General features: G+C 39.7%; 1 protein-coding gene across 6 annotated transcripts in view; it reads right to left on the bottom strand.

Annotated features, from left to right (window-relative positions):
- The window catches only part of EEA1 (early endosome antigen 1), a 454,815-nt gene that overhangs the window by 317,249 nt on the left and 110,948 nt on the right, over positions 1-26,618 (bottom strand). For 5 of the 6 annotated variants that reach the window (XM_074375294.1, XM_074375296.1, XM_074375300.1 and 2 more), the window contains exon 2: positions 11,081-11,230. The exons of the other annotated variant lie outside the window; for it this stretch is intronic. The gene's annotated coding sequence lies outside the window, so the exon portion shown is untranslated. The remainder of the gene's footprint in view (positions 1-11,080; positions 11,231-26,618) is intronic. 6 annotated transcript variants of the gene reach the window in all.

Raw genomic sequence — 26,618 nt, 5'->3', positions numbered from 1 at the left:
ACTCTCACTCCTCTCTCAGCCGGAAGAACTTCAAAACTCTGAGCCAGTGGAAAATTCAGTCTGTTCCAAGCAAGAGAAGCAAGTGTGCTCCCAAAATGAACACTGGCATCTAGAAATGCCAGTGGGTATTATGAATATAATCTTTCTGAGGTGTGAGTGTGTGTCAGGAAAAGAAAGTAATGGAGTGAGGTGTGTGTGTGTGTGTGTGTGTGTGTGTGTGTGTGTGTGTGCGTGCGCACACGCTGACAGAAAGGGGAGCAAGCACAGCCCCAGGACCGAGTATCAGTGTCAAGAACACAAGGCCAAGTACAGAAGAATGTCCACTCTGTGTTCAGTGACTAAATTCAGAATCTTCTACTGTTTCCTCCCTGAAGAAATGGGGAAAAGGGAATTGGAGAGAAAGAAAAGGGGCAGGTGAGGAATGAGAGAAAGAGAGAGAAGCAGAAACAAAGATGAAGAGAAAGAAAGAAGTGAGGATTGGGAGGGAAAGGAATAGGAAGTGGGGAGCCTTACTGGAGGGAGACTGAAAGGCCTGGACTGAGAGAGACAGAGAGAAAGAGAGAGGGAGCCAGAATGAAGAACTGCTGATACATCACAGGTCCCTCCACCAGTCACAAGTGATTCATTTCTGTCTTTACTGTGTTTTGCCAACTAATGAGTTCCATGTCCAAATGGCCCATCCCCCCTAAATGCAATGCCAAGACTAATCCACCATCCACAGGGCATTCTGTTTCCCATCAAATCCATGGGCTTGTTGGGGGTGGGGGGGTGTCTTACAACTTCTGGGTCTCTGGACATGCTGGTCATGACTTGGTCTGAACATAGGGCTGATGAACGGAATGAAGTGAAGTGAACTGACCCTACAAGGGGACTTCTATGACCTTCACTGCCCTTTAACCAACCAAGCTGACAGCCAGAAGAAGCAACATGGCCCAGGGCAGGGGTTATGTGTCATGGCCCCCTCTGGCAGGCTGGTAAAGATTATAGACCTCTTCTCAGAATAAATTTTAGATTTGTAAAATTATAAGGGAAAATAATTGCACTGTTAGAATTATCAAAGTTTTAAATACTGTGATATAGTGTTATTTGTACTCCTCCATCAATGTTTTAAATAACAAGATCTGATGAAGGGTCAAATGACTTCTTTCGTTTCGAAGAGAGATAGGAGAATACAGTGTTTTGAGGTGCCTGCATCAACTATCAGATGATATGAAAAGATTTCTATGGCGACAGAATCACAGTGCTAATACCACCGCAGTTTATTGCCTGAATTCTTCATAGAAGGAAAAGCTAGGTTTCAGGGAAAGGCTAGATAAAATACAGATGCAGTGTCTTCCCATTTAAATACATGAACCAGAAAAAAAGGAAATAAAGGAAGGCGGTGGTGAATGATAATAATAGCAATAAAAACAGAACTATAATAAAAAAGCAAGGTTTTCTACAAGCATAACGGCACATGTGGAGACTCCCCTGTACCAGGCCCTGGGCTACATGCTTTCCATGTCTCACTCGCCTTCATCCTCACTGTGGAAGCCACCATTTTGCCCTCTTTACAGATGAGGAAACTGAGGCTTAGGGGTTTTAGGGAACTTGTCAAGGATCATAGCCAATGAGCAGCTGAGCCAAGAATGGAAGCCAGGACATCAGGGCTGTGGCTGTCTGACTGTAGAGAACATGTGCACGTGTCTCCTTGAGAGAAGGGTGTGTGTGTGCGCGCACACACATGTGCCCATGGAGGGAGAGGCAATGAGGGACAGGGGAGATACGAATGCCAAGAGGTGCTGTTTCCTTTTTCTCATCTGTGTTCGTGTCCCACGGATGTGAAATGGAAACACAGGTGCCAGAGAGGAGAGGAGCCTATAGATCAGCAACAGCATTGAGAATCTCCTCAAAAACACTGCAAGGGAAGGGCTCTGCGGGAAGACCAGCTCCACCAGGTAGTGACATCCCTCAAAGCACAGTAATGGCACATGAACGGTTAGTCAGGTCGCCTGAATCTGGGTGGGCCTCACTCTCCACGCAACCACAAATGTGATTCATCAGCAGGTACCAGCCCTGCTGAATCATCACCACCTTGGTTACTCAATAAGGCTGCCAGGTTTGAGGGAGGAAGAACAAACTACTCAAAATGGTGTCAAACAGGATCTTGTACATCCATCAGCAAGTTGCAAGACCAAACTAAGCTTCATTAAATGCAATCTAGGATGGCAGTAGCTTTCCTGGTGGTCACATCACATCGATGACTCACGTTGGCTTTACTATCAAATGAAATCTCTCAGCCTTTGGCATACACGTTGCTGCTAAGCTGTGTCACATCCTGAAAGTGTGCCGTGGGTGTATTGGACCCAAATCCAAGTGTCTTTCATCTATGCCTATTAAGTTTAATTCTATGGCCATGTCACATCAGGCAAACCCATGATTGCTCTATTTTTACATTTCTTTCATTATTAATGAGCATGTCCTGAACATTGGTGAACATTGCTCCCTCTCCTTCAATAATCATTTGAATCATCCAAATCAACATTTCAATTATCTCTTCCAGAAACTGACATGAGAGAATCAGGAAGCTGTATAGATTACAGAATTCACTTTCCTCATTGAAAAATCAGGTAAGCATCTGCCTATCTTCTTTCACCTTCTCTCGCATATCTACAGCTTCTCATGGTTCCTTTGACTGTGGAATGTAATTTGTTTAGACCAGAAGAATGGACTATTTGAACACCTGTACTTTCACTCATCTTAAATACTTTTATTTTCCTTTTACCAATTCTTGCTCACTCCTTTTCAGTTCAAGCATCATCCGGCTTCATCTATTCAATCTACATTGGGTTCTGAGTATGTTCTAGGCCATGACAATTCAAAGATAAGTATTCTCCCTGACTTTTAGGAAGCTTTCAGCATATTGAAGAGAACAAATGTGCAAGCAGATAAATTGTATGTGATAATCAGGAGTCAAAACAGCTTATATAATACAAGAGTCTGTTGACTCATGTAACTGAAAGGTCCAGAGGTAGGGCAGGCTTCAGGTATGGTTTGATTTGGGCTCCTTCAGTGGTGTGCTGGAATGTGTGTAACAACTAATTCCCCAGAGAACAAGCTTTGATTCATAGTGCTTGCCAATTTCCATGTGGTAAACACTCCCACCATGGCCTGTTTATTTCAAGCTGTAGACATGAAGTCGCTGAACACAGAACTGGGAAGAGATGTACACAACACTCTCTGGTGTGGGGTAGGCTAGCTCCCGCACACTGCTGCCACCCTCATTTCTCTACACATCTCTCAGTTCTTCCATCTTCCGTGTGCTGGTTTTGTCCCAATGGTGCAATCAGCAACTGGGACTGTATGCTTTCTTGCTAGTGTCTAGTGGAAGAACAAGCTTGTCTTCCCTTAACCGTCAAAAAAATTCCTGAGTTCCCCTGAAATAATAACTGTACCTAAGGAATGGTACTCGCAGCTGGCTTAGCCTTAGGCAATGTGTTTAAATAAGTAATAGTAACTTGCCTCCCAAGGCTCTTCATTTCACCCACCAAGTGCTCCTTGTTGGATAGAATTAGCAGCAAAAACCTATCCTCTAGAAGGTGAAATTATCAGCAGACAAGAAAATAACCTGTTTAAATTTGTCCATTGTAGTGGCTACTCCAACCAGATCTTCTTTTCAGGATTGAAATTCCCATCCCACGACTGCTGGGAGAGGTTGCTGCTCATGGTTCACAGCTGAGCTCCCCCAATCCAGGCATTGCCCTCACCAAAAGGAGCTGCCTGCCCTTCTTGGGAAGAAACTGCTTTGAAGGGCTGGTCATTGGGTTGGTACAAATGCCCTACTTCAATTTAGACATCTCCAAAGGGACATCCCAGCTCCAAAGTTCCTGTGGGGGATCAGGCAAGGCTTTTTTTGCAACATTTCCTTCTGCCCCATCAGGCTTTCCTTGCTCCATTACATCATTTCTGTGAGCATCTCCGCACCAAATCTCTTGCATGCAAATCTCAGTGTCTATTTCCATGGAACCCCATCTACAACACCCTTTCCTGAATCAGTCACTGGGGGGTTCTAGACAAATTAGGGCCCATCATTGAAGCTGGAGGTGGAGTCAGTCTCACTGACATTCCATGGCTGCCCCACTGTGCAAAAGGGTTAGAATGGATCTTGAGAGGTAACCACACTGTCTGCTACACAATAGAATATACTGAGTGATGTAAAAGACAAGTGTACAATATCAAAGTATAATGACTGGCGCATTGTAGGTGCTGAGAAAGAAAGAAAGCAGTTCTTGACATCTGGAAATAATCACAGCTGGATCCTAATAGCACTATAAGATCATCTGACACACATAGCCAGGCAGTTTTTCTCTCTTCTGTTCGACATAAACAATTTCATAGAACACCAGCCTCAGACAAGCTTACTCTGCATCATGATAGGATGAAACAAAACATGGCCACTTAATCTGTGCAAAAACAAAGACTGGATCCCTGTGCCACCCACGGAACACCCAATCATAGAATTGCCCTTGCTCTCTGGTGGTTTCCAATCTACAGCAGATCCTCGATTTCTCAGATGCCCCCTGAAAATCATCCAACCAAAGCTCAGATCTTGTAAGTTCTATCTAACACTCTGTTACTGAGATACCCTGTGGTTCTCCAAGGAGTACGTTCTCCCTCCATCAGTGAGTAACAAGCCTATCTTGCTTCATTATTGGCATGTTCCTGGTGGTCTTTGGCTAAAGGGCACTGATAGCACTGGTAAGCATACACGGGGAAAATAACTGTACCACTCCTCTTCCAGGGGAGCCTTAACTGGGGAGGTGAGTTTTGAGCTGGTTCTTGAAGGATGATTAGGCATTCCCAGGCAAGCAGTCAGAGAGAAGCCATTCCAAGCAAAGGAAGCAGCATGGGCAAAAGCAGAAGACCAAAAATGAAAGGGGAGGAACCCATGTGGGTGGGGGTAGGCAGAACCGGGAGGATGCTGGGACCAAATGTGGAGATCTTTGTCAGGCCACTTAATCCTGAGGGCAAAGAGGACAGAGAAGTGTGAGGTAAAGAGGCTCTAAAATTGAAATCTGGTTGGAATGAGAATTCCCTGAGTGCCATAACTATTTTTTATTTCCTAACCCTTTTTTCCTTCTCTTTTTGTTCTATGTACAGGGGGAACAGGAGTGGCAGGGAATGGGGCGGGGGTGGGGAAGACATGCTTTTATTAAATCAAAGTTGCATATTTTGGTTTTTCCCAATTTTCCCAATCTTAAGCATAAGGCACATGCCTGGTAACACCAAACCCTTTTTCTCCCTGAATATTGTGAATTCTGAGAAGACCTGAAAACCAGGAGGCCAATGGTATAAGTCCTAGTCTGAGTCTGAAAGCCCAAGAATCAGAATGCCAATGTCCGAGGGCAGGAGAAGATGAATGTCCCAGCTCAGCCAGAGAGCAAATTTGCCCTTCCTCTGCCTTTTTGTTTCACTCATGCCCTCAGTGGGTTGGTTGATGCCCACTCACATTGGTGAAGGTGATTCTCACTCAGTCTCCTGATTTAAATGCTAATCTTTTCTAGAAACACCCTCACAGACACACTCAGAAATAACATTTTTCCAACTCTTTGGGTATCCCTTAGCCCAGTCAAGTTGACACATAAGATTAACCATGACACCTTGCTAATTGGTCTTGTATCATGTAAATGTTCATTAATTTTAGGTCTTTTGAAAATAATATATATATATGATAAAGTTGAAGTAGACCAAAATGACTCCAGTCTTATAAGTCCTCCCTAGTGCCACCCTAGACTACCATTAAAGAGAATTTTGTGTATATTTGTGAAATCCATGTTTTAATATTTTTACTACATACATAGTATGATAAGCCATATAAACATTATTTTGTACTTTTAAACATAAGTAGTATCACAATATTGTACCATTTGTTATGCATTTTTTTCACTCAATATAAAGTTTTGAGATTCAGCTTTTTTCTTTTTTAATTTTATTGAAGTGTTGTCACTATGGAGGACAGTATGGAGGTTCCTTAAAAAACTAAAAATAGACTTACCATATGACCAAGTAATCCTACTCCTGAGCATATATCTGGAGAAAATTCTAATTTGTAAAAACACATGCACCCCAATGTTCATAGCAGCACTATTTACAATAGCCAAGACATGGAAACAACCTAAATGTCCATCAACAGATGACTGGCTAAAGAAGATGTGGTATATATATATACACACACACACACACATACACACAATGGAATACTACTCAGCCATAAAAAAGAATGAAATAATGCCATTTGCAGCAATATGGAGATTCAGCTTTTTTTTGTTAATATATACAAAGCTCTTAAAACAGTGCCAGTAAAGACCATGTATTTACTATTATTATTTTCATTATTATTAACATATGGACTTAGACCATTCCTTATCATAGTTATCTATCATTAATTATAATACATTTTACTTATCTATTCCCCTATTGGTGGATATTTAGGTTGTTCCCAATTTTTGTCAATTTTAAACAATATCCCATACAATATCCTTAAACATGTCATGCTCATTACTTTCAAGAGTTTGTATTTACTTAAAAGTGGACTTGCTGGGTTGTAAAAAGAACGTATGTTAAGTTTTACTAGCTGTCATCAAATGCCTCCCCAAAATGTCTGTAACTATCAGCAATGTATAAGAATTCCTACATTTGGATACCTTTGCCAACCATAGTGTCATATTTTTCAAAAATTTGTAGGGGAAAGCAATAATCTTGTTGTTTTAACTTGCATTTTCTTGTTCACTAATAAGTGAGATTGGGCCTTATTTTTCTTACAGTTATTGTCCATTTAGGTCCTTAAGATTTTTCTAAACTCAGAGACCCCTTTAATAATCTCCCTCAGATAGGACCTCGTGGCACAACGGTAGCGTGTCTGACTCCAAGAATCTCCCTCAGAAAAATGCACATATGTACACACACCACACTTTGTATACACATCAGTGGCTTCACAGGGCCCCTAAAGGCCAGCCATGGACCTCTTCAGTGCAGGAACTGTGGAAATTTTAATGGACATAAGAACCATCTGGGAAGCTTGTGAAAATGCAGATTCCTAGGACCTACTTGTTAGGCTCCTGGCTCAAGGTGTCTGGGGTTGGGTCTGAAGGGTTGGCGCAAGTGATAATTTTTAGAAAGACAGCTTTAAGGGTTCCTTATTCCCAGTAAGAAATCCTGTTTCTGCTTTCCAAAATATTCCCTTTTCCCATAGCTATGAAACAAAGGATAAAATCACCAAGTTTAATACACAAAAGCTATAACTTGCCTTCAGACTGATACTGTAGCTACTTTTAAATCCAGAGTTACTACTGCAGACACACCTTGTGCCTCTCATCAGTTTTGCTGGGTAGGGGGTGGGGAGGTGTGACAGGATGAATAAATACGGTGACATGTGATGCAAAGAAAAACACAAGAAAAGGAAAAAATTTAGGAAATTCTAAGTTATGCAGAAAATGCTGCACAAAAAGCATCTCCCTACTAAATATGAACAGCATGTGTTTGGAATGGTTTTTGTTACTAATTTTATTACATGAACGAGCTCATTTCTTTTCTGCCGGATACTTTAAAGATTTTCTTGTGAAAAGAAGGAAATAAATTTAGTTTCCTCTCAGATCTAAATTCACAGAAGTGACTGTCTTAAGATGAAGAAAATTGGTTGCCTCAACTGCAAATAAGATATTTTCTATTTAAAAACCCAGTACTAAGGAAGCCATGAGCTAGAGAATTTGTAGAACATTTAGAGAGTGGTTAAGAATCCTTTTGGTATGATGATGATGTTACACAGATACATTTCTCCCCCTTTTTATTTTTCAGGCCTGCAAGTTTCAAGAGAGAGTTAATCCTTGTTTTTGACTCAGTCACACAAAATGCGTTCCTCTCTAAGCTGTTCAAAGGCCAACATCCTCTTGAACCTTCAGTGTAATTCAGCTCCGTGAATGATGCCAGGAACAAGAATTAGGATCCAGTTCTAGGACTTTAGCATGACTCACTGGTTAACTTTGGTACAGTAACAATAGAAAAGTGACTCAGTTGCTCTGTCTGTGAAACTGGGGCAATGATGCTGGCTGGCTGGCTGGCACAAAGGGACAGAGGAGGGCCAGGTTTGTGAGATAATGGAGGCCTCTGGAGCAGGGGCATTGCAGGAGTGGGGAAGGGGACAGGTGCCAAGAAAGAGCCAAAGACCATAGAGGGACAATCTGATACAGAATTGAGGGTGTTCTGTCTAAAATGGAAAAAACTAAATGAAGTCAACTTCCATCCTTTGTCCTTCTGGAGACTGTCTTTCAATTTTCACAAGTTTAGAGTAAAAATAGTGGCCCAGGTTTTCTGAAACTTTCTAATGCCCATTATCTTGTTCATTTAGTCTTGTAGTACTTCCCATACTGTATAGATTCTCCCAATTCTAGAGTGTATGTTCATTAAGCATAGAAATTACAATTCTATATATATATTTAACCAGGTGTGTATATATATATGTATATATATATATATACACACCTGGTTAAATGCCTGGCACTCTCAATATAAATACTGTATATGTTGAGTAAATGAATTCTTACACACAGAGTAAAACAAAACACACACACACACACACACACACACCAGCATTTTTTTCTCCAAGATTCAAGCCACAAAGAAGAAGACTGGGAGAAGAGCTAGGGAGACACGTCTGCTACCAACTCATCCCTACCCATGTTATTTATGACACAGACACGACTGCAGTAATGGAAACCAAGTAACCATACTTAAACAAAATACAAATTTATTTCTCTCCCTCATATAATATGGCTGCTCCATAGTGTCACAGACCCAGATTTCTTCCACTTTTCTTAGGGTGTTACCCTCAGCTGTATGGTCCACGTCGCTTACCACAGTGTTCACATCCTGGCTGACAGTATGGGGAAAGGAAGGAGAGCACATCTCTCCTCCCAAGAACACATCTTTTCACAGTCCTTTGGCTGGAACTTAGTCATATGACCTCAGTGAGCTGCAAGGGAGCCTGGGAAATGTAGTCTATAGTCTGACTAGCCATAAATCCAACTAAAAACCAGGGTTCTCTAACAAAAAAGAAGGCAGAAAAGAATACTGGGACAACTAGCCATCTCTGTCACACTGTCCAGCATAAAAATATAAAAGCAAAAATATGTCAATTTCCTAGAGTCACTAGAAAAATCCCCAGTGGACTCAGAAAGAGCTGGTCTCATGAGCATTCTAATCTACATGCAGTCAACCCAGATGTTCATCCAGGGAAAAGACTGTTCTCAATTTTGTATGTTTGCCTTTTAAACAACCTGCACTTTCATATATTAATCTCCGATACCTTTAAACCTTCTTTCCTATATCAAATTTCAGTTTTCATACTGCTGCTAAAATTTTATTTTTTACCTCTATGAGAATAAAGCTCACTTTGATTATTATACATACAAGATTAGAAGATGAATGCATTCAGTGTGAAATCAGGGATCCTATTTGCATTCAACTTGGGAAGTCAGAAAAAAAAGTCAGTGAGCACGCCAAGATTAGGAAAGGTTATGAATGATCAGACAACCTAATAGTCTTAATAATTAAAGTAAACATAAAATAGCTAAAGTTTATTGAGGACTTACTTTCTGCCAAGTACTTTACCTGCATCATCTCATTTAGAATACCGAAAGAAAAAAAAAAAGCAAGGAAGGATGTAGTACTGTTACTATCCCCATTTTCAGCTGAGGAAACTGGGTTTAGGAAAGTTAAGTAACTTATCCAAGACAACCCAGCTACCAAGTGGCAAATCCTGGACTTGAAGGCAAGAATCTAACCCTAGTATTGGCACCTTTAACTACTGAACTACACCACCATGCTGATGGAGTGGAGGACTCTGAGTAAATTCCCATGCATCTTTCCTGCCCATCAGCACATACACGGATACCAATCCTGTCAATCACCCTATCTGAGAATATTGGGATAGGGGAACTAAGCAAGAAAATAAAGGTTTCAACCTTCAGCATTTAAGAAGTGATTTTAGAAAATTAATTTAAAGCCTCCACAAAACCTTTGTACAATGAAGAAATTCACAAAAACTTTATGTATATTAAAAATAATTCTATATTTGATAATTTTCTTCTGTGATTATTAATGTGAAGCCACATCTACAAACTACTCTTACATAGCATTTCCTGCTATTGTGATTTAAGTCTACGTCGTCTGTAGAGAGTGAATTTCAGGAAGGTATGGCCCTGGCTTTATTCCCAAATTAGGAATAGAATGGGTATCCAGTAATTATTTATTGAATAAATCAATGTTTTCCTTCAAGATATCCCTTTAGCATTATTTGCAACCTATTAGAAATGGTTAATATAAATAATTATATTATTAGATATTGCTGTGCTTCAAAATTTGATACTAAGGACTTGCACTATAAAAAGTTTTGCTTAATCCATGTTAACTTATCACAGGAATTTAATATCCCACTGACTTGAGTGTGTCCGTGTTCCCTGTGGGATTTCATTTCTATTAATAAGTTTGTTTACTGGACTACTTTTTGCCCCCAACATTTTGTGTGGTTGGTTTTAAATTTGACACCAGTGGATACGAAGGAGTCAAGTCATTAAGATCTCAAACTGCTTCAGAACATGGTAATTAAGCTGCAAGGAGAATGACCCCAGAACTCATTTGTTCTTAATAAAGTTATTCTTGAGAAGAAATTCCTTCTCCGTGAAATATGTAATTAATATAACATGGGTATACTCATTTCTCCACAGAAATTCCAGGTGAAACCTTAAGAATTTTTTTTAACCCTGAAATTCTGATTCTTCATCCCCTAGGCAGACATGATTCCTAATAAGTTTACACTGATGCTTAACGGGCCAAATGCCTGGTGAAAATCAAAAGGATTTTTAACGTCCTTGGGGTGTTTTTTAAGTGATTGCTCTCTCAGGTATATGTTTGTTTCATTGTTTCCTTTTTTTGAGAAAGCTCTCTCTCCATACCTATCCCCTAATTTAGGTTTTCAGGGGTAGGATTGTAAATAATTGAGGATTTCCCAGATAAGAATTGGCCAAGGGTTTAAATACCTCCCTACCTTTTATCTCTGATGGGAGCCCTGAGTCTTTGTGAGGTTGTATTGAAGACTTCTTGCTGAACATCCGCTGTAAGAATACACGCAGATTGGCCAGCTCGTTTTCTTCCACGAAATTTTTCCTTCAACATTTTATTTTGACAATTTTCAAACCTACAGAAAAGTTGAAAGAATAGATTAATGAACACCTGTAAACCTTTCATATAGGTTAACCAGTTTTTAGCATTTTCCATGCTCATGATATTCCAAAAAGAATACTTTCTTTCTCTTTATATGCCTAAATGCTCGTGGATATAGATGTACACAATTATATACTTTCTTACTGAACAATTTGAAAGTTGCAGAGATGATACTTCACTCCTAAATATTTAAGCTTGTATCTCCTATAAAAACAAGGATACTGTCCTACACAGTCACTATTGTCATACCCAAGAAATTTACCATTGATTCAATAATATTATCTAATACAGAGTCCATAATCAAATTTCCCCAGTTGCCTCATAATGTGTTTTACAGTTGGATTTGGGGGGGGGGTGCTATCCACATTTATTCAAGGTTTATGCATTGCATTTAGTTATCATATATATTTAGTCTTTTAAAATCTAATTCTACCTCCCTTCAGACCTGCCTTTTTTGTTTTGCTTTGTTTTTCAAGTTTTTTGAAGACTCTGGGGCAGTTGTCTTGTAGAATGTGCCATATTCTGAGTTAATCTGATTGCTTCCTTGTGGTTCAATTCCGCTTAAGTAATTTTGGCAAGAATAGTACATTGTGATGCTGTTCCCATGAACTTCGAACAAACCCCAGAATGAGGATTTTACCAAGGCCTCAGTGATCGAATTCGAAAGAGTAAAAAAAAGAAAAAAACTTACCTTTTAAAATGGGATTTAATATATACTGCTTTTAAAAGAAGGGTTCGATATCCAAAGCAAAATGAAACATGGGGTATCCACAATCCATGTCCAAGATTATTAATAACTTATATGCATTTGAAAGGGGCCCTTGTCATGTCAGATCTAATGACCTTTGTTTAATCATCAGAATTGCGATTTGGGCAGGGTCAGCCTCTGCCCTTGCAAAGTGGATAATTACTAACGGTGCAATTTCAGGAATGTGGAGGCCACTCTTTCCCACTCAGCTACACTGTCTCTATTATGTGAGCAGTGAGTTCCATCGACCATTATTAATCATCAAAGCGCTTTAATGAATTAGCTACTATATGTCAGGTCTTGTGCTTTGTGTTTTATTGATCTATTTCTAATAATAACCGCATGAGGTAAACATTATTATTCCTATGTTATAGATGGGAAACTGAGACACAGAGATGTCACTTCCCCAAGGACCCAAGCAGCATGCTTGGAATTTGCACCAAAACCTGCTTCACTAACTAAAGTTCCATAATCCTGTGTTTCATCTGGTGCTCCTCTATTCCCCAGTCTCACTTCATTCACCAAATAGCTTTCTCTTCTTTTTCTAGAAATACACTGCACTGGGCATCCAATAGCAGCATTCTATGCGAATGAGTCCTTCTAGAAATTATGACTAATATTATGGGTGCCATGTCTACTTTGCGCCAGGCACCTTACTGAATGCTGTACACACCACATCTCACTTACTCTTCCCAAGAACCACGTAAAGAGGATGTATATTAATAATGTCCTGTGGTTACTCAGCTAGTAAGTGGCAAAGTGGGGATTGGAGCTAGATCTGCTACAAGCCTGAGCTCCTAACCAAGATACTTTTCAGCCTGACTGAAGGAATAACATGGCAACCCTGGACAATACAATGGCCCAGAGACTTGCCAGTAGTAACAAAGGCCAAAATGTTGATTAAGCTCTGAAATCCTCTGCCCTCAAGCTTCCAGGTACACAATTCAAGAAGAGACTCCCAGAACATTCCCTTAATGGGTCATTGATTCACTGGCTCCTGTGAGCAAATCACTGCATAAGATGCCTCCCTTACAGAAAAGGTACTGATCCTCCTGTATCCAGAAAGAACCAAGAAACCACTCACAGGAAGAACAGGCACACGGTCTATCTCTATTTGTCATCTCTCCTACACATTTGGAATGACTGAGTTTAATAAAAGATGTTACCCTGCAGCAAATTTTGACTAAAAATCGGAACACAGTCTGACTATGATCACTATGTCTATAGCAAGGATAACCCCAAGCAACAAACTAACCAACCAAAAAATCAGCTTAGCCAAATGCATCCAACCCATTCTCCAGGCTCTTCTATCAAGCAGGATGTCCAGAAGGTGAGAAAGCTTGGGATAAACACCTTCTGGGGTGCCTGCCTTATCCATGCCCTGTTCTTTGACAACTGCACCTCACCCATGACCCAGCTCCCTCCCACAGCTGATGGGATCAGGACTACAGGAGTAGATTCTTGTTGTGCAGGAGTAGATCCTTTTTAGGGTACCTCACCTAGGGACCAGAATTCTAGAACTCCTCTGCCTTGTCTTAAACTGAGAAGAAATGAAAAGCCAGTCTTCAGGGGAAGGAAAAACAGAACAAAGGTAGGTTCACCGAGAAAGACAGACACCAATCCAAGTGGATTTGTCACAGCCACAAATCCCAATTTACCCTCAGTAGTGTCCAGTGACCCCACTATACATCCCTGGTATATTTACCTCCCCGTTGCCAAAGTACATACTTGCCCCTCTTCAAACTCCAGGCTTCCCATGCCCACCCACCCCCTCCTTTGAGTCCTCAATTATTCCCTATTGCCTTCTTACAGACTTCTTACTCTCATAATTATGCCCCTTCTCCTGGATTATTCTCATGAACGTACAGTAATTATGGTCCATCTTTTAAAAAGGAAGATCTTCCCTTTTCCACTCATCTTCTTCTAGCCACCACTCCATTTTCTGCTTCTCTTCAAAGCAAAGGGTTGTCTGTTTACTGCCTCCACTTTCTGAATATTTTATCTTATACTCCCTATTCAGTCTACTTCCTTCCCCGTCACCCCATGAAGACTGGTCTCGTCAAGGTTTCTAATGGTGTCCACACTGGCCAGACCTAAGGCTCCCTCTCCTAGTCTTTTCTTACTTGGCTGCAACACTAAGCAAAGATGAGTATTGTCTCCTTTGAAAGGTTTCCATGGCACATCTTTCTCCTGGCTTTCCTTCTACTTTGCTGCCTCCTTCTCCACCAACTTTACTGGATTTACCTTCTTCTTTTGTTCTTCAAATGTTAAGGGAAAGAAGAGTGGGTCAGGAAAGATAGGAAAGCAAATACAGTGGTCCATTAAGGAGCTGCCTTCCCCTTGGGACCAAGCATGATTGATTGCTTTATCTCCCAGGACCATCCTCAAAGAGGCCATGTGAATAATTACATCTTATGATGGCTGTCCAAGGAAAGGAAGAGGGAAGAACTTATTCCCTCTCTCCATTCTCCAGTGGCCAAAGGTTTACTCCATAGAGTGCTGACTCCTCCTCACTTCCCCGTTGCTTCTACATAGGCATTGAGCAGGTCAGCATCAATAGGGAATCCTCAGGATGGAAGATGGTAGGCACCTGGGAAACAGGGCTTTGTCAGGTTGCACCCATGAAAAGTCAGTGGGAGCCCACACAGAGCCAACAACAGAGGTAGAACAAAAATGCAAAGAAAGGCTCCTGGGTCAGGTGAGTCTGTGATTACCTGAAGTAACTCATAAGAGGTGTCTTACACAACACCCTGTCCTCTCTGCCCAGCTCCGTCCTTGCCTACTTGACATTTTCATGTCAATGTCTAAAAGACACATTAAGCTTAATGTGATTGAAGAATATTTCCTTCTTCCCTACCTCAACATGCTCATCCAACGTCTTCCCTATCTTAGTCAATAACATCTTAATCCAACCAGTGGCTAAGCTAAAAATTGAAGAGTTGCCATTGGTTCTTCTCACCCACCCCTCCTCAATTCATCTACCAGTAGGTCCTGTTGGCTCTAGCTACAACATGTATCCCAAATCCATCCACTTCTCTCTGTCTGTCCTCATATCTCAGCTGGACTCTTCTTGATGTAACTGGCCCTCTTGCTCTTTATTCTTCCACAATACAATATTCACACAGCTGCAGCCAGAGTGAGCCTCTTTTTTATTTTTTTACATTTACTATAAAAAATGTTTCAGACATATACAAAAGTTTGAAACAGTAGCAACAATTTTAACAGTGACAATAGTAACAAAAGAAACTATAGCCAATCAAACCACCATGTGCCCACCTTCAACAAGTACCCAATCATGGCCAATTCTATTCTACCTCTATGTCTAATTTTGAGGTAAATCCCAGGTATCATATCATTTGATCTATAAGCAATATGATTTTGCCTAAGCTTGTATCTCTTAAAGATAAGAACTTTTTTAAAAAATCGAAGGAAAGATCAATAAAATTGCAAACAATTTTTTACAAAACCATAACTATATAACATTACAGGGTGTTCTTTTTAGAAGATGAAGCGGGTCATGTCATTTCCTTGCTGAAAAACCTTCCAGTGGCTTCCCATCATGGTTTGAATAAAGCCAAACTCCTTATTAAGGTTTGGAAGGTCCAACCTCACATGGTCCCACTCCCGACCAGTCTCTCCCACTGCATACCAGCCACACTGGCTGCTCCATTCTCTCTCCTCTCTGAGAGCCCTCACACTAGTTGATCTCTCTGCCTAGAAGGCTCATCCATGCCATCGTCCAATGTTCAACTCTTTCTTGTCATTAGGTCACAGCTTACGTGAGAAAACCAGTCTCAAGTAGCCACTCAGCCATTACCACATTTCTCTTTTTTAATCCTCTCCATAGCCCTTTGCCCATGACATTTTCAGTGTGCCCTGGACAGGTTTATATATATATTCAAGCATGACTATTACTAGCACTTCGTTCACTCTCAAATGTGGCCAACAAATATCATGGTCACCCCACATATAAGCATCTTATCTTTGACTTATCTTGGGCTGCTTATTGTTGATCTCTTTCTATAAGAATACAAGCTCTTTAAGAAGACAGCTTTCATCTAATTAGTTCTTCACTGTATTCACAGTGCTTGGCACACATGGTGTCAGCGATCTGTGGAAAGAAAGAGGGAAGGAAGGAAAGAAGGAAGGAAGGAAAAAGAGAAGAAGGAAAGAAAGAACAGAGCAAGTGAGGGAGGGAGGGAAGAAGAGAGAACTCAGGCTCTGACTTCTCAGTCCTGGTTCCAATCATCCTTTGTATTCTCGACATTAGGCTTCCATAATTTTCTATAAATGTTTCTATTTTGCTTAACATAGATCAAGTGGATTTCTGTGATTTATAACCAAGCAATTCCTAACAGCTTCTAATTTCTTTTAAGAAATTGTTCGTTTTCCCACTTGTATCACACTTTTCTTCCAGTGAATTGCTTTCTTTAGTTAAACAAAACAAGCAAACAAAGAAGCAAAAAACAACAAAAAACCTATCATCAGAGCCACTGTTACGGAGTGAATGTTTGTATTCCCCAACACATACACATATATATATTCATTTGCTGAAATTCTACCCCCCAATGTGATGGCATTAAGTTGTAGGACTTTTAGGTGGTGATTAGGTGATGGGGGTGGACTCTTCCTGAGTGAGATTCATGCTAATATCCTTGTTTCTCCTGCCACGTGAGGACAGTGAGAAAACAGTGATCTATACACCAGGAAGCGGGCTCTCATGAGATACCAAGTCTTCTGGCACCTCAATCTTGGACTTCCAGCTTCCAGAACTGTGAGAAATAAATTTCTGTTGTTATAAACCAACCAGTCTTTGATATCCTATTATGACAGCCTATATGGACTAAGATAGCTGTCCTCCTAAAACAAGAAAAATCCACCAAAAGTATTTTCCTTAACTATAACCCATTGAGACGTCTAGAATTGCAAACAAGCAGTCCAAATAAAAAGATAATCATTTCTGCTCCACAACTACAATAAATATTAGTGACATTGGTAATAAAGCTTCAGATCCTGATTATACATGGGCCCACTTTCCCAAAAACATTTCAGCGGAAGATATAAGTACATTGTCAAAACAGCAATAAATCCCTGACATTAAGATCCAATTATTTTTTTCATTCAAGCATGTAAAGCACGTGTATGGCCACTGCCTTCAGATCACTCCACTTCAGGAAACACATGCTTTATATAATCATTGTAAAATAGGAGCCATTTTGTAAGGAAAAGAATGGTAGTAGCATTCATTCAAACAGAACAATATCAAAATCAAACCTTGGATTTGTTTTTTGTTTTTTATTTTTTATTTTTAAATGGGAAGGGTGGAAGCTGGAGTTTGTTTCAAATTTCAGATGATACCTAATGGTAGGAATGCTGTTTGTAGCATGCGATACTGAGAAAAATTTAATAAGCTCACTTCCCAAGTAATAGTAGTGGTCTTTGAATAAAGAATGAGGTAACCGTTGCCAGGGGGACAGGGGGTGGGAAGGGACAGACTGGGATTTCAAAATGCAGAATAGAAAAACAAGATTGTACTGTGTAGCACAGGGAAATATATACAGGATCTTGTGGTGGCTCACAGCAAAAGAGAATGTGACAATGAATGTATGTATGTTCATATATAACTGAAAGATTGTGCTCTACACTGCAATTTGACACAACATTGTAAAATGACTATAACTCAATAAAAAAATGTTAAAAAAAAAAAAAAAAAGAATGAGGTAACCAGTTATGGGAGGAGATGAAGATGTTTTACTGAAGAAATGTGCCCTAGACCATTCTCCTCCAACCTCAGATCTACTCTCCTTCCCCAACCAAAAGGGAAAAATGAGTTTTGGAGACCAAAAGAAAAACAGAGGGCCTCAGTACTGAACACATACTGCGCCTTCCTTCAGTGAGCCCACTCCCACAAGAGACAAGTGCCACTTCTGTACAAAAAGCACTGCGTGTTCATTCATTCCATGAGAATGTACTGCCCCAATCTGTGCTAGGATTCAGGTGAACAATTGTGAGTAAAATAGACAAAATCCCCGGCCTCGTGGGGCTTACAGTCTTGTGGTGCCCTCTGAAATAACACCACCCAAATGCCAGCCTGTATCATTTTTTTTTTCAAGGAGGCATCATTTCACAGGCCCTATAGTCAGTCAGAGGACCTCGGTTCAAATTCTGACTTTATAGCTTAGTAGCTCTGTGATTTCAAGCATGTTAACTTAATTTCCCTGTGCCTCAGTTTCCTCTTTGGTAACATCATAGGTTTGTTGGGAGGATCAAATGAATAAATCGATTAATAAAGTAAATAACAGTGTAAAGCAGTTAGGTGAATGCCTGACGCAGAGTAAGCTGTAGGCGAGAGTTTGCCATTTCTATTATTATTACAGCAAAGGGTGGGATTGATTGAAAAAGCCTGTATTTGGGACACTTAATTAATGAATTGTTATGAACCCAAACATGCCTGAACAGTTTCCTGGTAGCCATCCCCTTTTTTCCTCCAGACAGGAATTATGAGATTTCTTATCTGGAAAAGCTGAATGGCTCCAGAGGAAAGACCTCCATAGAACAGCATCTGGAAGTTTCCCAGCATTGAGCCAACTCCCTGCCAATCACCCTAAAATAACTACCATCAGACTGTAAGCCCCACCCAGGTCAGAAGCATTCCCACCCTGCTTTCCAACAGCTTGAGCTTAATTATGAATGAAGTGCTACAGGTCCCTGGATCTGTAATAATAGAGACAAACACACACACACACACACACACACACACACACACACACACACACACACAAACAAAAAACAAACAAAAAAAACAAAACCAGATAATGCATCTCAGCATAAACAAAGAAAATAGAGGAAACTGAAGAGAACTCGAATCTTCTGAAAGGTTAAGGAAAATATTACATCAAAATACTATGGAAAAAATTGAAAAAGAAAGAGTTCTGGGGAGATTAAAAGTAAAACTGCTGAAATTGAAAAATCCAATAAAACAGTGGGAAAATAAAATTTTTAAAAATATATATAAATATAAATTAGTCAATCCCCTCCCTCTTCCGCAATAGCAGCATCACAGAGTCTATCTTCCCTAACTCGTTTTCCTTCCTTGTCCTGTGACCTGGGCTACAATGGAGGGCTCTTGACCACTAGAGATATCTGTAATCCTAAAACCGGGGGCACATGAGGCTGGCAAATATCCAAAGAGTGAAGGAAAGAACGGGAGACTGGCCACAGCCATGAAGCCCCACTATCACACCTGTGCCAGCTTCCTTGGCTCAGTTTATGCTGGCCCTTCCTGAATACTTTCTTCCTCACTCTGCACAGAAAAGAGGCCTAGCAAATTTTCATGAGTAAATGAACATTGGACTTGAAACTGCACAGATCAGGTTTTACCTCCAGGCTCTGCTATAAAATTTTTAAAGAGGCAAGGGTCATTGCCAGAACACCTATTGGCTTGCAATCTTGTCACCATCAGCCAAAATGGTGAAATCAATTTTTTTGAATGGCCTTTGTCAAAACTGGCCTGAGAACATGCTGCATGAAATGATAATGATTAGTGTTAAATTGATGATGATAACTAAATACAACAAGCACAATAAAGTGTAAAACAAAAGATAAAGGTGGATAATACAAGACAAAAAATAGAATAGATAAATGATCAATCCAAGTCAAGTATCTGATAGGAATTCCAGAAAGAAAAAAAAGGGCATAAAATTATCAAATAAAGAACTCAGGAAATTTTCTGAGTTTAAAGAACATTAATCTTCATATTTGAGAGGCTTTAGCACACACACACAGAAAAAGCTATACCAAAAATTGGCAACATGAAATTCCAGAACATCAGACATAAACAAATGTAATCATTTCCTCATACCATACACCAAAATTGATGCCAGGTAGATTAGATGCTTAAATGTGTAAGTCAAAATTTGACATCTTTTAGAAAAGAATATAGCATAAAGTATTTATGCCTTTACAGTAGAGAAGTATTTTTTAAATAAGACATCAAATGCAACTTACAAAGAAAAAATGTGACACATTTGACATTACATTCAAAACTTCTGTCCATCAGAGGAGACTGCAGCAAAGACTGCGTAGTTGTTCACTCATCCTTTCATCCTTTCCTCCTGTACAGTCAGACTGCATTTCCCAGCCCCACCTGCAACAAGATGTGGCCACTGCATACTGGCCAATGAAACACACTTATTTGAGACAAGACACTCCATCATTTTAAAGCTTCTGGCTAACAATGTTTTCAATATTTCTGAGGGTTCCGACATATTTATGAAGCACTGTCTTTGGGCTCAGCATGGAGCTAGGTGCAACAGAGAAGTTACGGACACCACTCTGGAGCCTTTCAGTTCTGCCAGCTACTAGCTGTGTGACCTTAGGCAAGTTACTTTGTTTCTCTGTGCCTCTTTTTCCTCATCTGTCAAACATAACATAGGGACATAACAAGGTCAGTGCCTACCACATGCAGACATTGTAAAGCTTCAACAATATATAGTAAGTGTTCAAATATCTTGGCTTCTATTACTTTTTTGAAAAGAATTTAGTTCATAATATGAGTGCCAAAATGGGAGGGAAATAACAATCAATGCCCTAAGATGACTTTTTCACAGTCTAATGAGGCACCTGACACATAGCAGGTACTCAATAAACATTTTTGAATGACTAAATGAATGAATATGAAAGTAAGCAATAGCGAGAAATTTACTTCGGCAGGACGGGCATGAGTCCCTCAGTACCATTCAGCAGTTACTGTCAGTGTTTCTCTGCCCCAGTTCACATTAGAGAATCAATTGCGGGTTTTCTTAAAACACCAGTGGCTGAACCCCATCAACCAAATCAACTGAATCAGAAACTTTGGGATGGGAAGCAAACATTGATATTTTTTTATCTACAGGTGAATCTATTGTGCACCAGGTTGAGAATCCCTGCTTTAACTCATTCTGAGTTGATGGTAACTATTCCCAAACTTCCTTACTTCTTCAGGCCCCCATTCCCTGATGCCTCTCTCTCTATCCCTGATGCCCTCATTCTCGGCAGATGGCTACTCTTCATCCTCTCTCTTCTACCTCACCTTCTATTCTCCTCTTCCCTGCTCTTCTTATATTCAGGGGAATAAGTGGGTCCCTGGTCTCATTCACAGCCTCCATTCCAATCTGCAGTGGCCCACTTTTGCACTTATCAGACTGTGCTATGGAGCAGATCGTGCATCGGTCCACTCTCCATCCAGACAGTGAATTCCCCAGAGGCAGGGTCCACTCATCTTTACAGTCTCCCTGTGAAGACAGGTGGTAGTATGCTCCCTTAGGGGTCAGAGAAGAAAAGCTGATGCCAGCACACGCCAGCACTCCATAAATGTCACTGAATTGGGGAGGTGGGACCTTTACCTGGGCCTTGAAATGTCAGTAAGAATCAAAAAAGAAAAGAGGGAATTCTATAAGCAGTATAGAAAATTAAAACTAAAACACGGAATTCAGAACAGCAGCATTATACTCTTCCTAGAACTTTCTAGCAACTATCATCATTAAACTTCAACAACACGTATGCATCACTTCTATTTCTCACCAAAGTTCCTATGGTTGCAACTAAAATATGGCTTTTGAAAGTACTTTGTCAAGTATAAAAGGCAACATAAATGAAAGAATGCTGCTTAGAGAAAAAAGAGCACAAGAGAAAGACAAATCCACAAAAAGCATCACTTTATTTCTACAAGGAGATACAACTGCTGCAGCCTCTCTTGTTCCTTAGCGGCCAAATCTGTCAAATGGAGATAATAACAATACCTCCTTCCACAGGATTGCTGAGATGATTAAATGAGTTAATAAATATGAAGAGAGTAGAAAAGTATCTGGTATATAGTAAGCACAATAAATTGTTAGTTTCTAAAATGTTATTATCCTCAAAATGTTAATGCTTTCAGCTTTCAATTAGGAAAGGAAAAGAAGAATGACTTTGGGAAAGAAGACGGCCAGGCACTTTTCGTAAGTCATCTGACTTGAATCCTCTCTACAAAACTACGAAGTAGGTAACACTGGGTCCATGTTATAAATGAAGACACAGAGGCTCCAAGCCCAATAGCTATTCAGTGCCCTCCAGGCACATTCTCATTCTATAGGACACTACAAGTACTCTTCCTTGCAGCGGAGACCTCCCTGTTTACTGAAACCATTAATTCCATGCACACAATCCCATTATAATGTGCTAAAGATCATTAAAGCTGTTCATCCCTGCTAAATGGCACTGTAATCAAACTGTCAAGGAGGCTTGGAGACTCAAAGACTGCTATTAAATCATCCTTCTGGCCCCTCGTTGCCAAGGAAAGTAATCTCAGTTCCTTTTAACCTTTTCTCATAGGTGTTTTCCTACAGCTCAGTCATTGTCCCTTTCCTCTGCAGTCCTAAACCTCAGAGGCACCTAAGAAAGGCTGCCTTACATGGGCCTGTTACCCTGCATGTCCCACCTTCTTTCTCTGGCCCTTTTTAGCAACCTTTATTAGTATCATCAGAGGTTTGTCTAATTTTCTTAGTTTTCTTAAAGAAGTAAGTAGCCATTATTGATCCCTTTTACCTTTGTCCTCTATTTTAGTGATGGCCATTCTTTTTTTTAAAAAAATTATTGAGGTGTAATTTATACATTGTAAAGTTCACTCCTTTTAGTGTATAATCCCATGAGTCTTAACAAATGCATACAATGATGTAACCACCACCATAAAGATACAGAGTACTTCAATTATCTCAGAAAGTTCCCTTATGGCTTTTTGTTATCCCCTTCAGCCCCTGGCAACTACTATCTGTTTTCTGTCTCTATAGTTTTGCCTTTTCCCGAATGTCATGCAAATGGAAACAGATGGTATGATTTGGAGTTTTTTGAGTCTGGATTGTTTCACTTAGCATAATACATTTGAGATTCATCCATACTGCTGCATGTATCAAAAGTTCAGTTTTATTGCTCAGTGAGGTTCCATTATTTGGATGCAGTAGAGGTTCTTTACCTATTCACCAGATGAAGGACATTAGAGTTATTTCTATTTATTGATGTTTATGAATAAAGCTACTTATAAACATTGCATACAGGTTTTCGTAAGAACGTAAGTTTCAGTTCACTTGGGTAAACACCTAAAAGTAGAATTACACAGTCATATGGTAAGTGTATTTTAATTTTATAAGAAACTGTCAAACTATTTTCTAAAGTGGCTAGATCATTTTACATTCCCATCAGCAATGGACAAGAGTTTCAATTGCTCTGCACCTCATTACTACTTGGTATTGTCAAGTTTTGTCTTATGTTATTTTATTTATTTTATTTTTAGCCACTCTTTTTGGCATGTAGCTTCTCACTGTGGTTTTAATTTGCATTTCTCTAATGATGTTGAGCATCTTTTCATGTGCTTATTTGGCATCTGTATATCTTGAAAGTTTCTTTTCAAGTCATTTATTCCTTTTTAATGGGAGTTTTTTCCCCTTAGTTCTGAGTTTTGAAAGTTCTTTGTATATTCTGGATAAAAGTCCTAAATTGCATGTTGATTTCTTGCTTGCTTTTTTATCCTCCCAAGGGGCTACATTAGACATTTCTGAAATGAGAGTAGACTCGGCACTAGGCCCATAGCCACTAGTCACAAGGGAGGCAGATGTTTATAGAAGAAGACAGGAAAGGCCTTGATTATATAGTGGCCCAGAGTTTTTCATTCTCTTCATCTTATTCCATACAGCTTAGAACAATATGGAGGGTTTATGGTAAGAGAAAAGAAAGACACAAAATGACACAAAAGTTTTCTCAGAGTGGGTCAAAGTCAGTAAGGGAAGAGTTAGCTTGGTAGCTGTTTCACTTTGAGACTGACCAAGGAGTTGTCATTTTCATTCTGCCCTTTCCCTTAAGAGTCAGAATACTCTCTACTTCCTGCATTTCCAGCTCAATGGGACCCATCTGACTGGCTGAGCACCTGAGCCAGAATTAGAGAGGAAGAAGAGATTGGTCCTGAGGGAAGAGGACCATGAAAGAAGAGGAAGAGGAGTTCCTTGTTGCCCCAGGGGTACTCGGTGTGTTCTGAACAGTGACTTTCCATATTGCAACATTATCTGGACTTCTAGAGCATGTTTGATAATAGAAAGGTCTTTAAGTAGGAAAGGTTGAGAGGTGGTAACCTATTTGGGATTACTGAAAAATCAGGAGGGGCACGAAGCTTGGTTTGTAAAGCTCTTCACAACAGATTGCAAATATCAATTCTCCATATCAAAAAGAGACCAAGGGTGAAGTTTTCTACTAATGGACTATAACATCCCACCTTCTAGCTATTAAGGATAGAGTTAGGAAGAGAGTGAGCCCAACTCCCTACCCGTGTTTCTACTACTAATCTTTCAGTGAGGATAGATAGGTAGGTAGGTAGGTAGGTAGGTAGATAGATAGATAGATAGATAGATAGATAGATAGATAGATAGATAATATATAGACATATAATCAGTAGCTTTTAACTCTAATCAAATAATCCAAGAATTTCTGATTCTGTATTACTTACTTGACTTGAGAATATGTTATGGTTTTTAAGCCTTCATAAGCACCTAAGAAATGAAAAACAACAACTACAAATTGCCTGACCTTTCTATAGTAAACCTAAGTAGTCAATCTATTTTTATTTCTTTTCTCTTATGTCAAAATAGACAGTTAAACCTGTAGTACAGAAGTGTGAATTTCTGTTGGCACAAATGATACCAAACGCACCCCAGTAAATCACTAAATGCCTTGACGGCTACAGCTCTTCTGTTGATCCCTGTATTTTGGATTAAGCATTTCCTTAATTATCTATATTTACGTAGGTCTGTTCCACATTGTGGTACCCTGTGTCAGATGAGTGGTTCTGGAAACACATCATCACGGATCATCAGTTATAACGAGACGGAGATTAACCCAGGGGCATGCCATCAAATGATCTGCCCAAGGTACAGTTGACAAAGTCTTCATCAGTCAGTACTGATATAAATACCATCCTCCTCAGTGGATCATTTGCAATGTGTCTCTCAGAGCTAAATCAGTACTCTAATTGCAACATCAGTTATGGGCCCTGCTCAGTGATGAGAGGGGCAAAGATATGAGGATGTTCTCAGCCGAAGCTATTTATACATGCCACGTGGTCCTTCATTATCTGGTAGGGAGGGGATGGGAAGGGACAGAAAGTTGACATGACTAAAAATTGAATCTACTCCACCTGCTCTGTACCATTCCAGCAAGACAGAAAATTCTAAGCACTTCCTAAGAGAAAAATGTAAGAAACCTCAAATACTGTGAGAATGCAGGCTACCCAGTTGCTAACTAGCATTTCACTGCCAATACTCCTACTTATTGTGTACGTTCAAGACTTCAAGGGACTATGGGAAAGAAAATTCAATTCGTGTAAGCCCCAAATTAAATGAGAAGTCTTGGTAGAATCTTCTTTTATTCTTGAAAGTAGAAGAAAGTTGCAGATTACAAAACTGATTTAGGTTTTCCAGAATTTTGGTCAATAAAAAATTCCAGGCTTCAATATGAAAACTTCCTGGAATAAAATAAAACCATTAATTATATATTCATAAATTGATTTATAAAATGCCAAAGGTCCAAGATATAGTACAGGAAGAATATCAGATATAAGGTACATTTGGGAAGAAATAGCTATAATAATGACTACATTTATTTAATGCTTCTATGTGTCAGAGACTCTGTGCTAAGAACCTTACCTATATTATCTCAATAAATTCTTCCTACAACTCAATAACAGATATATTATTATCCATGTGTTACTGATAAGGAAACTATGGTTCAAAAGATTAACTGGTGCAAATCACATACCATTTAAGTTAGAATTGTCAAAATTAAAATTCTCATCTGATCTCAAAGTCTTTAAAACACTACTTTTTATTCTACATATTTTTGTCAACCTCATAGCTTATCTTACTCATACATCCTGCTTCCCTATATTGTGAACTGACCTATTTATGACGTTTCAAGGTAACTCCTCTCCCTCTTATCTCTCCTTCATGTATCTTTAAGCTGTGAATCCACTGTGAATAGTTTGACGTTCTACTTATTTCTCATCTCAGATCTAATGATGAGCTCCCTGTCTGAGCAAAGACGGTGCACCAGGCCCCTCATAACATAGTGATTGCCCATGGTCAGGTACCTGGTCTTCTTCCCTTTAGCTGGTGGCTGGTAGGGACAGAGCAGGAGAGAAGGGAAGCCCCACCGTGTTAGCAGGGGATGTGAGTAGGTCAGTTCCCCTTCGCAGAGGCTGTAGAAACCGAGATTGACTTGCATAAATACAAATATGGTGAAGGAATTCTGAATATACCAATGTGAAGAGTTTTCTTTTCTGAATTCTCCTCATCTGACTAAAAGCAGAGCCTCCCAAAATAATTTAACTGTCATAAATGCCCTGCAGGAAACCAGGAAAGATTGACTTCTGTCACCAAAGACAGTACCAGAATAAGAACCCACACAAATAGATATTGCTACTAAACTATCATATCTCCTACCTATCCTTGTAAAGTTTCATTTTTCTTCACTAAATATCATTTGTTTTTCCTGTAAGTTCCCTTTCCCCCTTCTCTTCCCCATTATGATGGTATATAAGCCTCAAATTCTAATCACC

This window comes from Camelus bactrianus, chromosome 12 (genome assembly GCF_048773025.1).
Source record: "Camelus bactrianus isolate YW-2024 breed Bactrian camel chromosome 12, ASM4877302v1, whole genome shotgun sequence".
NCBI lineage: Eukaryota > Metazoa > Chordata > Mammalia > Artiodactyla > Camelidae > Camelus > Camelus bactrianus.
The sequence above is the reverse complement of the archived record's forward strand: the minus strand, read 5'-3'. Positions and strand labels throughout refer to the sequence as shown.